Source organism: Misgurnus anguillicaudatus, chromosome 14, assembly GCF_027580225.2.
Source record: "Misgurnus anguillicaudatus chromosome 14, ASM2758022v2, whole genome shotgun sequence".
Classification (NCBI taxonomy): domain Eukaryota; kingdom Metazoa; phylum Chordata; class Actinopteri; order Cypriniformes; family Cobitidae; genus Misgurnus; species Misgurnus anguillicaudatus.
In genome coordinates, this window is record NC_073350.2 from 23,217,991 (window position 1) to 23,233,859 (window position 15,869).

Consider the following 15,869-nt stretch of genomic DNA (forward strand, 5'->3'; position numbering starts at 1 on the left):
GGACAATAATATGAGAAGGGGTACGATACAACATTTAGTTAGAGATATATAGGGAGAGAAAGACTTATATATAAGATAAGCGTATATAACATTAATATATCATTTTGACAATGATATAGTTGGCCATAGATCACTTAGGCTATTAGCATGCGGCAATAGCAACAAGTTCCACTTGATAGAGACGCCTTTGCTCTCGCTGTCAACAGCTAAGGCCCAAATGCTTCCACCCCTTGAGATGTCGTCCTACGCACACTTAGGAGTGTGCTGCTTTTAACAGATTATCGTCTTCCCTTTTCATGCTTATCAGTGTTGCTAAATATAAATTATTGTGTTTTTGGAAAGCAAGCGTTCAACCCAAGGAGGGGAGTCACATTGGCTATTCCCGTGATAAAGATGCTCACAGGAAGTTATGAACCTTGCGATAATATTCACAGGAAGTCTTTGGGATTCACGAACGGTGTCTGTGATTTTACTTTGGCCTTAGTTTTTGGAAACACAAAGGTGCCACGAGTTGATATGAAAAAAATTTGGACCTACTAACTTTACTTTGTTGTCCCAGCCTTGTGATGAGGGAGGGCTCACTAAATGCATTTTTACACTGCTGGGTGCATGAGGGCTGGGGCCCACCCTTATCATTTTGACCCAGGCCCTTATGAATTCCAGTGGCAACCCTGGGTGATGTAACCACAGGTATAGTTCATCATATGTGTTGAAATGTTGTACAAGTCTGACAACTAGAAAGTCTAAATGTTTTTTGTCTGTTTTTAAACAATATATCAGTTCCTTAATATTTAAAACCTCTTTTTGTGATATGTGGCCTGGACCACAAAACCAGTTATAAGAAGCAAAGGTATTTGTACATTGTATAATCAATTTTTTATGCAAAAAATAATAATCAGGATGTTATGTAAAGATCAAGTTGCAGTTTTTTAATATTTAGATTTTTTGCACCCTCAGATTGTATCTCTCTCTAAAATGGACTCTTATGACTGGTTTTGTGGTCCAAGGTCATATGTTTTGCTTGAAAGTCTGCTTTTGCTATCATTCATTAAATGATGGTTGAAAGGTCACGTTCTTCCTGATCCCATTTTTTAAACCCTAGTTAGGGTGTAATGTTGCTTTAATAGCATAAATAATACCTGTAAAATGATAAAGCTCAAAGTTCTCTGCCAGGCGATATACACTCACCTAAAGGATTATTAGGAACACCTGTTCAATTTCTCATTAATGTAATGGTGTTGGGGATGTTTTCTTGGCACACTTTAGGCCCCTTAGTGCCAAGTGGGCATCGTTTAAATGCCACGGCCTACCTAAGCATTGTTTCTGACCATGTCCATCCCTTTATGACCACCATGTACCCATCCTCTGATGGCTTCTTCCAGCAGGATAATGTGCCATGTCACAAAGCTCAAATCATTTCAAATTGGTTTCTTGAACATGACAATGAGTTCACTGAACTAAAATGCCCGCCACAGTCATCAGATCTCAACCCAATAGAGCATCTTTGGGATGTGTTGGAACGGGAGCTTCGTGCCCTGGATGTGCATCCCACAAATCTCCATCAACTGCAAGATACTATCCTATCAATATGGGCCAACATTTCTAAAGAATGCTTTCAGCACCTTGTTGAATCAATGCCACGTAGAATTAAGGCAGTTCTGAAGGTCAAAGGGGGTCAAACCCAGTATTAGTATGGTGTTCCTAATAATCCTTTAGGTGAGTGTATGTTCTTTAACAGAATTCGCCTTTCAAAGCGTATAGCAAACGGCCGGTTTGGACTACAGCCCTCTACTTCATGCTTTAATGACGTCAGTAAAACAGTTTTTCCACTAACCTCCACCCACAGGAATACGTCAGTCACCAGCTTAGCTAACAGCAAGCTAAGCTGCTATTGAATCACAACACACTAAACAAACTACACAATCAGAACTCGTTATGTATTTCTGAAGGAGGGACTTCATAGAACAAGGAAGACAGCAGCCTGTTTTTAAGAACAATGAAAACACGCTATACAGATAAGTAAATGGTGTGAAAAATACTGCGTTTTTTTACACTTGAAACATGAACACATGTTATATTGCGCACTGTAAACACAATCAAAGTTTAAAAACACCGAAAGAATGGGACCTTTAAGGTTTTTGTATATCCTATGTAAGGTACATCAATTCACATCCCCTACTGAAACTAACAAAGTTACACACACACACAGACAAAATATAATTGATGCACAACATTATAAAAGTGAAACTTAAATGCTTTGCTCTTCTAAAGTTATAAAACTGTCAGGACCCAGATTTTGCGTAGTTAGTTACAGGCATTGGCAACGAATGTCAAACCCTCATCCCAAAATAGACAAACTGTGTACAGAATGCATTTCTGGGACCAGCCATATGCAAGCGCTGTCATGCTTATGACAAAATGCAAGCTAATTACTGAAGTGGATCATTTATGAAGCTATTCGCCCTTCAGCGACATCTGTTTTGATGCCAGTCATTGAAACTTTTCATTTTAAATCTGCACTCTTTCAGCTTCACAATTTTGTGTTTTTTTACCCTTGAAGTTTTAGATTTTTTTTCTCATCTTTGCCTTCATTCAATGAAACTGGTAGGCCATCTGATCTCATTCAATAAGGGCTTAAAGAGACAGTAATTAAATGAAATTGAATTGCGTTAGACACACATTTTCTGCTTGTTAAAGTGTAGGAAGCTGGTATTCGTGTGCTATTCATCCCTAGACACTAACGTTGGGCCGCCCTTTGATCAGAAACGGGCATCTGAAGATAAAAGAGGGAATTATTACCTGCGTATGGTGAGCTGGGTCAGATCGAATCCTTTCATCACTCCAAACTGATAGTAAGCGTTGTACTTCAAACACCTTTAAGCTGAACCCAGCTCACCTGTGCTGACCTTCTCATGATCTTTAGGTTAGCATTAAAGCGTGGGGTTTATTAAATATTTTGGCTAATTTGATTGTTATTGATCAGCTATCAATAAGAGTGTGATGCTCTTAGCCGTACCATCTACAAGGTGATTTGCACATTTTGGTCGGCTGATATCTAGAATTTGTTTGTTTGTTTGTGTGTGTGTGTGTGTGTGTGTGTGTGTGTGTGTGCGTGCGTGCGTGCGTGCGTGTGTGCATGCTTGAATGTTTGTTTGTGAGATAAATTGTGTGTATTCATTGTGTCACCTCATAGTGCAACATGCAGTCTAGATGGTTATCAATGGGTGTCTTTGATAACTCAAGTGGTCAGCACCTAAGGGGTTTTGAGAGCGGAAGGAGGGGCTCTGAAGGGGTGCAACATAGGGCAAGTAGGTGCTTGTTTTGTTGTCTACTGTAGCTTAGAAATGGTCCTGGGGTACAAATTATGAAAAAGTCAAGCAGATTAGTCTATCTTACACTACAACTCCAAAACACTTCCAATTTATTTAAACTCTGTATAGGTCACGGTCCATTAGTGACCTATTTATATTGTGCAAAAGCCACCACCAGTTTTGTTGTTTTAGCAACGTTTTAACGACCATTCACATTTATTTTTCGCTTTCTTTATTTAAATTAAAAACAAAAGGGCAAATGTCAGTATTTTTTAGGAGAATGAAGTCAAGATATCAGATTAGAATGAAAAATTTGGCTTTCGTTACACTGTAGACTTTTTATTGTAAATATGCGGTAACTCGTTACTGTAACTGCCCCATTACAGTACAATAACTGTACATGTTTTTTACAGTATGATGCCTTTACCACAGTTCCATTTGACAGTATAATACCCTTACTGTAACCTAGTTTTTACACTGTAAAAAAATTCCGTAGAAATTTGCAGCTGGGTTGCCGGTAATTTACCGTAGATTTAAATGTATGTTATTTACTGGCAACATTTTGTTTAAAGTTAAATGAACATTAAACATTTACAAGTCTTTACAGAATAAAACTAGAAAAACAGCATCAAGCAAAACATTCTGGGGAAAAATCTGAAGCAAAAAAACAGAAAAAGGTTGATGATGATTTCTGGTTCCCAGAATGCTTTGCATGATGCTGTTATTGTATAGTTTTATTCTGTAAAGATAAAAACGTGTTAATATTTAAAATTTATTTAACTTTGAACATAACATAAATTTAAATCTCCGATAATTTACCGGCAACCCAGCTACAATGCCATTGTAATTTCTACTGATTTTTTTACAGTGTAGCCTTGAAGGGAAATCGAACCCAGGTTGCTCATGTCGTAGGTCCATTACACTATAGTGCAACAGATTCACTTGATGAAAGTTCCCTCTTCTGTCACTCTCCCGACACTCAGAGGAGCGAAATCTTGGCATCACTAGTGTTTTGAAGTCTTGACTTCAAATTTGACGGTCAAGCATTTATCCATAATCCTTTTCTTGTTTCTATCTACAATTCTCAATAAATAATTTACACTGCTGAAAAACAATTCACATTATGAAATTTGCTTCACTGCTAAAAGCATAACAAATAAAATGTATTTCATTTCATAGATATATTTTATTTTTCCATTTTATATGTTTTATAACACTATTTTATTCAACTACAGTACCACTACTGTTGTTGTTTTACAGCACTCTACCGCAAAGACTTGTAAATGTTTAATGCTCATTTAACTTTGAACAAAATGTTGCCAGTAAAAAAACATACATTTAAATCTGCGGTAAGTTACCGGCAACCCAGCTGCAATTTCTACAGAATTTTTTTTACAGTGTACAGTAAATCACTGTAAATTAAATGTTAATACCCATAATGCAATGCATATTACAGTAATTAACTGGAAAAGAAAATGATGGTATTTTACTTGGCATTTTGTGGTAAGTAACTGTAGAAATTACAGTTGAGTCTAACAGTGTATATTTAGGCTTAAGAGAGCCTGCATATTCCTGCTATTTCTCTATTGTCTGGTTGTATTGTAATAAAAAAAGACTAATACAAAAAATATAAAAATTATATTATTAAGGTCACTACAGTACCATTGCAAATACAACAAATCTAATGTTTTCTAATGGTGGCCAAGACTGCTCCATGTTGAACTAAGATTTAAATGTGACAAAATGTCTTATACAGGTCTTAGATGTTGATTTTCCTAAATCCCCCAAGGCAGAATGATCACTTTGCTTGGATCATAAGAAGAGAGCGGGATTTGCTTGTAAAGGACAGTATGTTTTGTTAATTACTATCCTGCTACCGGTGCAGGAATGTTCGCTTGCACAACACACTTGCGTAACCTGTTTAGCGTCAGCCCATCAAATACTATATGCTCACATTTTCCATTCCAGCACGAGGAAAAACACAGTACTAACTTTAAAATATTAGTAAGGTATACACTTTTGAACTAATTCATGGGTCATTCTATCAAGCAAAATTTTAGTGAAACCAAACCAGTAGACACAGAGAGTCTTTTAGATATATTTTTACTACTGTATTGCTAATCTTTTCCCAACCGAACAATATCAATAATATCCCCATCATGCACAATATTTCCTGAGAATATGAGTTTCAATGTTTTGCGATAATATTTGTTCCCAATAATTCAATTAAAATAATGCTAGTCGTGTTGTGTCAGATGTTGGCTATCTGTACCGTCAGCAGGTGATGACTGACATTTACTTGTTATCTCTTTGTTATATGCATAATTACACCGATTTCAGTAAAGATGGTGAATTGTTATTTTTGGAGCGAGCCACGGTGGAGCAAAAATCCCCCAAATTGACACAAGCTGTATGATTTATGATGTATTTTTCACTGTTTAGAAAGACGAGCCATTACCCTGTCTGAAAAATCCTATTACACAATAAAAACGTTTTATCAGAAACATTATCAGTATACCGTTTGCGGCGTGTTACATTAAACAGTATTAAAAAAACACGTCCAACTCAAGATACAACCTGCAGAAGATCAAAGATGAAATGAGAGACCTGAATGGCAGACTACACACCGAGCTGCTCTTCTGAAGGTGTAAGAGATAGCTACTCATTATAATGTCTGTATTTGTGTTCACAAACTGTTGTGGTGAGATGTGAGGGACGTTAGTGTCAGGTGGTAGCCTGCAGGAGAGAGAGGCCGCTCTGGACTGAGAAGAATTTGCCCGTGAGGGAAACACACATTAAAAAGGGTACAGTTTTAAAATAAGATCATCTGTTCTTCAAGTTAACTTTATTTATAAGTTATATACATTACTACACTCTAAAAAAACAAACGGTGCTATATAGAACCAAAACTGTTGCTTTGGATCGTAATCATAGAAGAACCGTTTTTAGTGCCATATAGCACCGGTGAAGAACCAGTGAAGCACCTGTGTAGAACCATATAGGGGCCATATAGAACCACTATAGCACCAAATATGGTTCTACATAGCACTATATGGTTCTACACAGGTGCTTCACTGGTGCTTCACCGGTGCTATATGGCACTAAAAACGGTTCTTCTATGATTACGAGCAAAGAACCACTTTTAGTGCTATATAGCACCGTTTGTTTTTAGAGTGTTAGTCATGGTAAAAAGTTAAAATGATTTGTAAATCCAAGTTGATTATAGTTAAAAATGTAAGTGCACAAATTTTTTTTACAGTGTTTGGTTGATCTTATTTATTGTATTCAGCTTGCATGCATGCTGTAAAAATGTTGCAACCCTCCTTTTCCCTGTCAAAGCAATGCAAGATAAATTTAAACAGACATCCATCTGTCCAACCCAGGCATCATGTCAAATTCATGTTTTGAAATGTAAATGTGTTTATACAGAAACGCCATCTATCAGTAAACATTTAACCCATTTCAGACATTCACTATGCAGACATTTCAGCTACCAACTATAACAACAAGCCTTATTCACATCTCTGATAACCGTATCCAGCCCTGTCTACTTCATTACTCATATTTTTCAGCACTGAACGTGCAGTCATGGGACATAAATATGTGAAGTTATATCCGCAATGTTTTTAATGTGCATTATAAAAAAATCTAGGTTACAGACAAACACTATCATGCAATATGCTATTACAGTAGAAACAATTGCAGTGTTTATTTAGATTGATTTAGGTCAGAGGTGCCCAAACTAGCCCAAAGTTGGCCCGCAATGACTTTTAATTTGGCTGTCATGCCAGGTGAGAAAAGGATAAACGTCATTGACACAGATGTTCATATTTCTAATTTAAACTTTTTTGTTTGTTTTATTTGTACATTACAAAAATGTTAATTGAAATTAAATGCAAGGAATTAAAATGATTTTTTAAAAATGTACATGCATACTTGAAGGTGTATATGCATCATGAAACTCAACTAATAGAGAGATTGAGGCAGTGGCACAAATGACAAATTATTGGCAAAATGTATTACATTTTTTACAAACAGTTTTGGAAATAAAACTGCATTAGTTATACATAAACAGAGTAATGTTTGCTTATTTATTTTTTAAATATTATAAAAGTATAAATGGGGAGAATCAGGGCAACTAACACAGCAGCATTTACTTTCGGCCCACGGCCCTCAGTCAGGTTTGATTTTTTGCCCTTGGTAGGAAAATGTTTGGGCACCCCTGATTTAGGCCCAAACATATGCAATAAAGTGTGACCCAGTCTGTAAAAATGTAAGTATTTGTGATTTACTGTTTAAAACATAAAATCATCCTATATGTAAGGAACATTGAATTTAATATTGACTGAGCGAGGTCTTGTCAAAGCTGGAATCAATGTAAATTATGTAATTGAAATCAAACCTTGATGCACATAATCTTATAATTAGATGTTGAGATTTTGGATTCACGGGTTCACAGTTTTATCACAATGTTTAAATCTCACAGATTGGCCCTAAACACTGAAACACCAACACCCTATAACAATAAATGAAGAGCTTCGTTGCAAAACGAGATAACCACCATTTTTTTAATTGTTCAGAAATATCGTTTTTCGGTTGTGCATTCCAATTAATTTTAATGCAACTGCAGTTGGTTTGTTTTGATTTAAACCTTTATAACTTACAAAATACAGCTAAGTAGCACCATAAAACAAAAGAATAACATGATAACATAATAATAAACATGTTTTGACAAAAATGTTAAAAAATGGATTTATCTCGTTTTGCAACAAAACTCTTCAAATATACTTTTTAATTTATTAAAACACTGATAAAACTGTTGCATTTGTTCTTGCATGTTTGTTTCTTACTGGAGTCTAGGTTATCATTCCACAAAGGATTTGGTATTAATCTAATGCAATTAAATAGATCCATCCCTAGCTTTCTCAAACAAATTTAGCACCATGTTAATGGTCTCCAGCAGTCTCTCGCCTGACAGGAGGTCAGTTCACAGACTATCAGAAGAGCCTTCAGTGCCTTTAAATACAATTAAACATTCAGCACTGTACTCTTGTCACATTATCACATTGGGTGGGGCTTAATTCAGTGTTTCGAATATAAACTTTGTGTCTTTTATCACCTCATCTTTTATTATGTCTTTTGATGGATGGCCTACAGTTCTTTGATGTTTAAGCACCTAATATTTTCTTTTTTTATTGATTTATTTTCTATGAATAATTTTGATAATACGATCATTTTTCATTATGATAACTTTTAATATTTATCCATGTTAAGGTAATCGAAAATGAACCTTAACTTATCTCTGAGACTTGGGTATTGCATTATGTTTAATAAAATATATAATTTATCATTTTGTGTCACAATTTTAGAGAATAATGTTTACTCCTCCTTTTTCCATTATTTTAATTGGACACCATGGATGGAGGGAAAAAATAACAATAACAGGGGCGGATTAATATTTTTTTCAATACTTTGCATCAGTGACAGGAATGTTGTGGAATGTTTCTCCAAATCTTTTCCGACAGCAAATCATCTAAACAAATTTCTGTCCATATCCTTATGTTTTTCTTTCACTCGACTGCATAATGGATTATCTTTATTCAATTTTGACAGATCTTTATTATACCCACATTTCATCCTTGTTTGCTTAACCATTCGATTTTTTTATTAAGTTATTCTTGAGCTAGCAGTCATAGCTTATATAGTGTAGACATATGATGACACAAAGCCATTGGATTTCCTCATCAGTGTACTGTAACAATACAAGCACACATAATAATTACAGAGGGCTTATTGGTTAAAAAAAGCCCTGTTTTTTTTTTTACAGCAGAGCCTATTGTATTATTTACAACTTTGGCAAAAAAAAGTGTCATTTAACTTCTTTGATCTTGTGATGAAATCAATAATTGCAATGTTTATGTGCAAGTTACAGTAAAACTCATAGCATTGCGTCATTGGCCCATCTAAAAGGTTCACCTGGAACTATTTCTTTCATCCGAGGTTTCGAAATAATAAACAAGAGCCATTGGCTGTTAATTTTCTAGTGTGTTTGGCTTCATCATGGCTTATATGCACTTGTAATGTAATTCAGGAACAGAGAAGTAGCCACTGATGTCAATTTTTATAAAGCACTTTATCAGCTAATACTCAAGCACACATCAGGCCATGGCACCCTCCACAACTGTTCCTATCTATATATAATATATGGCAAACATGTTTTAATAGCTTTGCTTAGTAAACTTTATTTGCAAACATTTGTGTTTTGCATAAAACAAGTGACCTCTGACCCCTTTGCATGCCTTTGCTCATTAAACCGTGTGATTATCTTATCAGTAAGCCCTGCATCCACATTCTGCACTGAATCAGCATATCTGTTTGTGAATCAGGGTAGTGATTTATGGACCAACATAGCAGTAGTGGGGCTTGTACACAAACAGCGGCAAACTTGTTTGTTTACTCAATGCTATAATGAAAGTGTTTTCAGCCAAGTGTCGGTTTGATTGATAGGTGGGTGGATATTTATATCTCAAGTTCCATTCTCCCCTTCTGTGCGATAAGAGATGTGTTTGTCTTCGCTCAGTCAGCAGTAGTTACATCTGAGAAGTCAAAGACAAGCACAATGATGTTATTTTGTTTATAGATACAGTGTTTCTTTATACTGTTCAATAATAACGTGTTGCTTGTTTGTATGCTCTCATTTTAGATAATAAATTAATAAGAAAAATAATAGATTGAATTTATGAGTTTACAACAGTTTAACACAGACACAATAAAGATATAGAATAAAATAAGTATCCTCTAGCAGGATAAATTAATTTAAACTTGATTAAAAAGTACAGTAATTTTACAATATTTTATTTATAATATTTTACAATACTTATTACAATATTACAATATTTAGTTATATAAAAATTGATAGGATTAATTGAAAATGTATGAATCTACACAATATTATATTGCAGAATTTAAATACACTTTATTCTACATGAAGTAGCCGTTTCTGGATAATCAGGGGTGTATTCGTCTTCTGCACATTGTTGAAAACCCAAAAGATTTGACTTCATGCAAGCGCTGCGCAAACCGTTCGGAGTATGACGTCAAGGTATCGCGAGAGCGGTTGACAGCAACACAGAGCTCATTTAAATTTGGCCACTAGAGGGAGCTTCACTTCAATGTCAAACTACATCTCTGTGTAAAGTTTATCAGACTCAAAATCACAGGAAAACAGGTAAAAGTACTCTAATTTAAGTGTTATAGTAGAGAAATTCATTAAATGTGCATTTACAAGAGCAGACGGGAACTGATAACCGTCATAAAATATTTATGCGGTTTCGTGAGGAAAATTTACGCGTGACGATCTGACTCATTATTTTGGTGGTTTTGGTGGAAAGGGTCGGAAGCTGGAGGATGTCCCCTGAGAGAGAGTTTGTTATTTTCCGTATATTGGGTTGTTCCCAGGAACTTGTGCTCCTGGTCATGGAAAACACTCCACCTGTTAGGGGTGATACCACACGATGATGTCCAGATCTACCATGAGTCATTTTGGTGGATATCAGGGGCAGTTGCTGATGTCAGAAAAATATGTGACTAACGTTAGCAAAATCAACAACAAACTCTTGAAATTACGTTTAGGGTAACTTGACAGAGATGTTTCTCAGGACTTTATAATTATTAATCTGAAAGTGTACAGTACGTTTGTAAATTCATGTCCTTCATTAGGCTAAATAATAACTAAATAATGTTTTTGAAGTGCATGTGTACCGAATAATTTTGATTATAATGTAAAAGCAACCAATAGGAGCTGAGAATAGTTGAGAATCCTATCAATAAATATGCATGATGACGCCTTAAACTTTTAAATGGTAGTCGTGTTACGTCTAGATTTAATATACATACATTTAATACATAACACAAACATATTTAGTCAGCAAATTCCAGACCACCATCATAATGGTCATGGTCATGTGTGTTACATTGTCTTTCCCTTCCTCCCTCTTTACGTATCTAAGTTTATACACATAGCAGGTCCCCACCATTTAAATGACTGGAGATGCATTGTTCTGGCTGTGCTGCTGTCTCACCTCAGAAAACACAGGGAATGTGGCTTTTAAGAGACTGCGCCTCTTGCATTTAGTCTGTGCAACTGCACTTTGTATCTTGTGAAATCTTTTGCATTGTGGAGCATCAGGGCTGTGCACTTTCCTTATCTGCCCGATCAGTTTGCTTTGAGGGCTGTGATAAGGGAAAGGGTGAGTACGTCAGATTCTCATCTTGCCCAGTCAATGGCCTACCCTAAAGGAGTACAAACACTTTCATTCATAGTCTCTTATCTCCACTTAAAGGCCTAAGATGTTGTGAGACACAGGGACTGTGTTCTTTGTTGGATGTGTGAGACAGTTTGGTTTTGCGTTTTTGAGTTATCGGTACAATACTGATGTAATGTTGATGTCATTTGTACATTCCAGTGTACTGTACATGTCCATATGGTCAAAATATACTATATATAGGCCTATATACTGTACATACATATCAGTGAAATGGTGAGAAATTCAAAATCTTAAAAAAAAACTTGTTTTAAAAGCACACATCAGGTTTATTTCAATGCATATAGTGTATTTATGTTAATTTTATGCAATATAAAATAAAATTTGAACCATTTTTATGAAAGTTAAGACTTAATTGACCTGAAAATATCAAATGGTGTAACCGCCAATTGCGCCAAAGAATGATAAATATTAAATATTTTATCCACCTTGATGGCATGTAAACGTAATTATAAAAAAAATTAAAAATATAATTTTATTAGTTATTTCTAAATGTACATTTTAATGCGCTTTTGTAATATTTGTCCTCACATATGCTGAAGATAGCTCTGTTTTCTAAATAATCTTTGAGAAATTATGTAAAAATGTATGTAAAAATCATATTACACTAAACTCGATGATTAGATTTATTTATATTTATATTTTCATTAAAAAAAATACTAGTTACACCAATTGACACAGACCGGTTACACCACATTGACATTTTTGCAATTATCCCTCAAATAATCTTTCAAAATGAAATAAAACCAGAAATTTTTGACTTGGTCCTCAAAAAAGACGTATATGTATGAAGAGTTTTGTTGCAAAACGAGAGTTTTTTTTATTTTTCAGAAATCTCGTTTTTTGGTTGTGCATTCCAATCAATTCAATTCAATTCAATTTTATTTATATAGCGCTTTTCACAATACTTAATTGTTTCAAAGCAGCTTTACATTAATAGAAGCAGTAAAAGCACAGAAAAACGACAGATAGCATAACATAATACACGATAGCATAAGCAGTCAAATTTGCTACGGCTATGACTCGACATTATAAGCGAGCGTATTACTAATGTAACGTCTAGAAGAGGAAGCTAAGTTAAGCCCAAGAAGGCTGCCTCCCCGGGGTAAAAAAAAACCCTAGGAGAAAAAAACCCGGGCTGTTTAGCCGAGGAAATAAAAAAAAGTCCTAGGAGGGAAAAACCCTTGGGAGATATACATGTATATACACACATATAAACGGATAAGGAGATTAAGCGGAGATTCAGCTGGTTCTGTCGGTGATCGTTGGTCAGGCATCAGCTGGGCATCACGTTGAGGGACGACCAGTAGATCAGAGGTGTGCCGACTTTCACATCTACCGGAACTGGGTCTGTTTGTCCCATTGTCCTCGGGGTCGAGACAGGGAGAGAAAAACAAAATCATATTAGCGTAGGGGCCGTTCACATGTAATGCAAGTGTCACACAGTGATGTGGTTTAATCAACTTAGTTTCAGACAGACTAACTATTGCGGCATAATTATATTATCCACAGTTGAAAATTTTGCAAATTGGGGGCCCATTGCGACGGTATATATGGTAACTAAGGGTCACTTTCCGGTCTTTAAGAGAAAATGAAACTGCAGTTGGTTTGTTTTGATTTAAAGCTTCATAACTTAAAAAATAAAGCTAAGTAGCACCATAAAACAAAATAATAACATGATAACATAATAATAAACATGTTTTGACAAAAATGTTAAAAACGGATTTTAGTTTTAGTTTTGCAACTAAACTCTTCATATGTAATATGAAGTAATATAATAACCGAATTTCTCCGTTATGTTTATTAAATCCTAATCTCAGGCCATTCAGAAATACCGATTTGTTGACAGAATCCATTAAACACCACGTTGATTTTAAGCAAAGTCCTCTTAAGTGCACGGAAGATGAATTGGATGGACGGTGCGCGCATGAAACGACCATTGATCACATTCAAACTTGAGTCCCTTGTGAGGACCTGACTAAAATCTGTATGTGGCAGTATCATGGATCACAGCACCCCTAACTACTTTTTTATCATTTGCAATGTTTCTAGTTACATATATGGTGATTTTGCAACTGTTTACTATGTCTCGTCCAAAGATGTGGATTTGTTTTATAAGTGGAGGCTTTTGCCACAGAAGCTTACAGCACTTAGAGTGTTTTGCGGTGAAACACAGTCAAATTTGTTAAATACCAATGAAATGACTAAAGTGACATTTGTGATAACAAGGGATTTCAGTTTTACTGATAATCTTTACATTGCCATTAAAGTGAAATTACTGAACCTAAATCTAAGAGCCTGATAATTTTTTACAACATATACATCAGACGTACTTGTTGGGCCATCCATCAAACAATACATTAAATGTAAAGAAAATTTTATTTTCATAATAAAAGACACCCAATTATATGTGTCTACAGCATTATTTACAGACATTTCAGCACACACCTTTAAATCAATAGAAACATTTCAGTCAAGTGACCCTAAACTTTTGAACAGTATATTGTATATATGTATTCATTTCATTGAAAAAAGTTCTTTGTTGAAATATGTTGAATTGTGTTAATTAGCAATGATTTCCTTTGTTAACCCTTATTGTGTTGGTATTTCCCCCATAGGATGGTGATAAATTGCTCTTCTATTCTGTTTGGAGAAGCAGCACTTGTGGATTAAGATCAGAGAGAAGACACGTATCTGGCTTACGTAGTTCGTCAGTTCACAAGCTCATTTATCCACCCTAGTGGTGCAAGATTCTATCACACCACAGAGATGCTTTTGTTAGGTAAGCAACACCAACACAGGTGATTTTCTTCAGTGTATTTTTAAGAAAAATGGCAAAGTTTCAGTGATGCGTTGCTGTAGCAAAGAGCATATTCATGTTGTGACGTGTATGCGAAATGTGGGGGTCAGATGAAAATAAGTAAAAATCATTTGCAAACTCGTTGAGAAGAAAGATTAAAGCGAGGCTTTGTTGCAAACACTATGGATCATGATATTTAAACTGGATTAAAACACTGCTAACCATTTTTTTCTTTATAGTGCCTTGACATTTTTTAAAGATGAAATCTTGGTTTGCTACCAAACTGTGCTCTGTGTTTTGACATGTAATGGCAAAAGCATTCCTAACGTGCATACTCGTATCAAAGCATAACACACATTACATTCTATAAGGCTTTTTCTTATGTATATGTTTTTGTGTGCCTGTGTTTAATTTATGTATGTGTCAACCTACTGAAATTCATACAGACAGAGAAGCATACATTCAAATTACAGCATTATTCTTAGCCTCTTAAAATATATATAAAAATAAACATCCCATTGTAATAATAATAATAATAATAATAATAATAATAGAGCAATGTCTTGTATGCTTTAGGGGTGCCAAACTTTTCATTTCGCGACCCACCTAAATGGGTATAATCTATCATAGGACCCACCAATGTATTTGGAAAACATGTGGAATATAAGGAAACACATTTTTTCTCATTTTTATAATTGAGTAGTTTTTTTCTTGTCATTTTATTAATGATATATACGTTTTATTGCAATATCAAAATGCCTTATGGTCGACTACACTCACCTAAAGGATTATTAGGAACACCATACTAATACTGTGTTTTACCCTTCAGAACTGCTTTGATTCTACATGGCATTGAATCAACAAGGTGCTGAAAGCATTCTTTAGAAATCTTGGCCCATATTGATAGGATAGCATCTTGCAGTTGATGGAGATTTGTGGGATGCACATCCAGGGCATGAAGCTCCTGTTCCATCACATCCCAAAGATGCTCTTTTGCATTGAGATCTGGTGACTGTGGGGGCCATTTTAGTACAGTGAACTCATTGTCATGTTCAAGAAACCAATTGGAAATGATTCGAGCTTTGTGACATGGTGCATTATCCTGCTGGAAGTAGTCATCACAGGATGGGTACATGGTGGTCATAAAGGGATGGACATGGTCAGAAACAATGCTCAGGTAGGGCGTGGCATTTAAATGATGCCCAGTTGGCACTAAGGAGCCTAAAGTGTGCCAAAAAAACACCCCCCACACCATTACACCACCACCACCAGCCTGCACAGTCGTAACAACGCATGATGGATCCATGTTCTCATTCTGTTTATGCCAAATTCTGACTCTACCATCTGAATGTCTCAACAGAAATCTCAACAGAGCAGGCAACATTTTTCCAGTCTTCAACTGTCCAATTTTGGTGAGCTTGTACAAATTGTAGC

The 15,869-nt window shown here is 35.4% G+C and overlaps 1 protein-coding gene across 6 annotated transcripts in view; it reads left to right on the forward strand.

The window, feature by feature from the left end:
- The first annotated feature begins 10,402 nt into the window (after positions 1 to 10,402).
- barx1 (BARX homeobox 1) overlaps positions 10,403 to 15,869 on the forward strand; it is a 102,768-nt gene continuing 97,301 nt past the window's right edge. For 5 of the 6 annotated variants that reach the window (XM_055183507.2, XM_055183512.2, XM_055183508.2 and 2 more), the window contains exons 1-2: positions 10,403 to 10,539; positions 14,254 to 14,417. The gene's annotated coding sequence lies outside the window, so the exon portion shown is untranslated. Of the gene's footprint in view, positions 10,540 to 14,253; positions 14,418 to 15,264; positions 15,444 to 15,869 lie in introns of all 6 variants that reach the window. The other variant, XM_055183509.2, reaches the window with a different exon arrangement.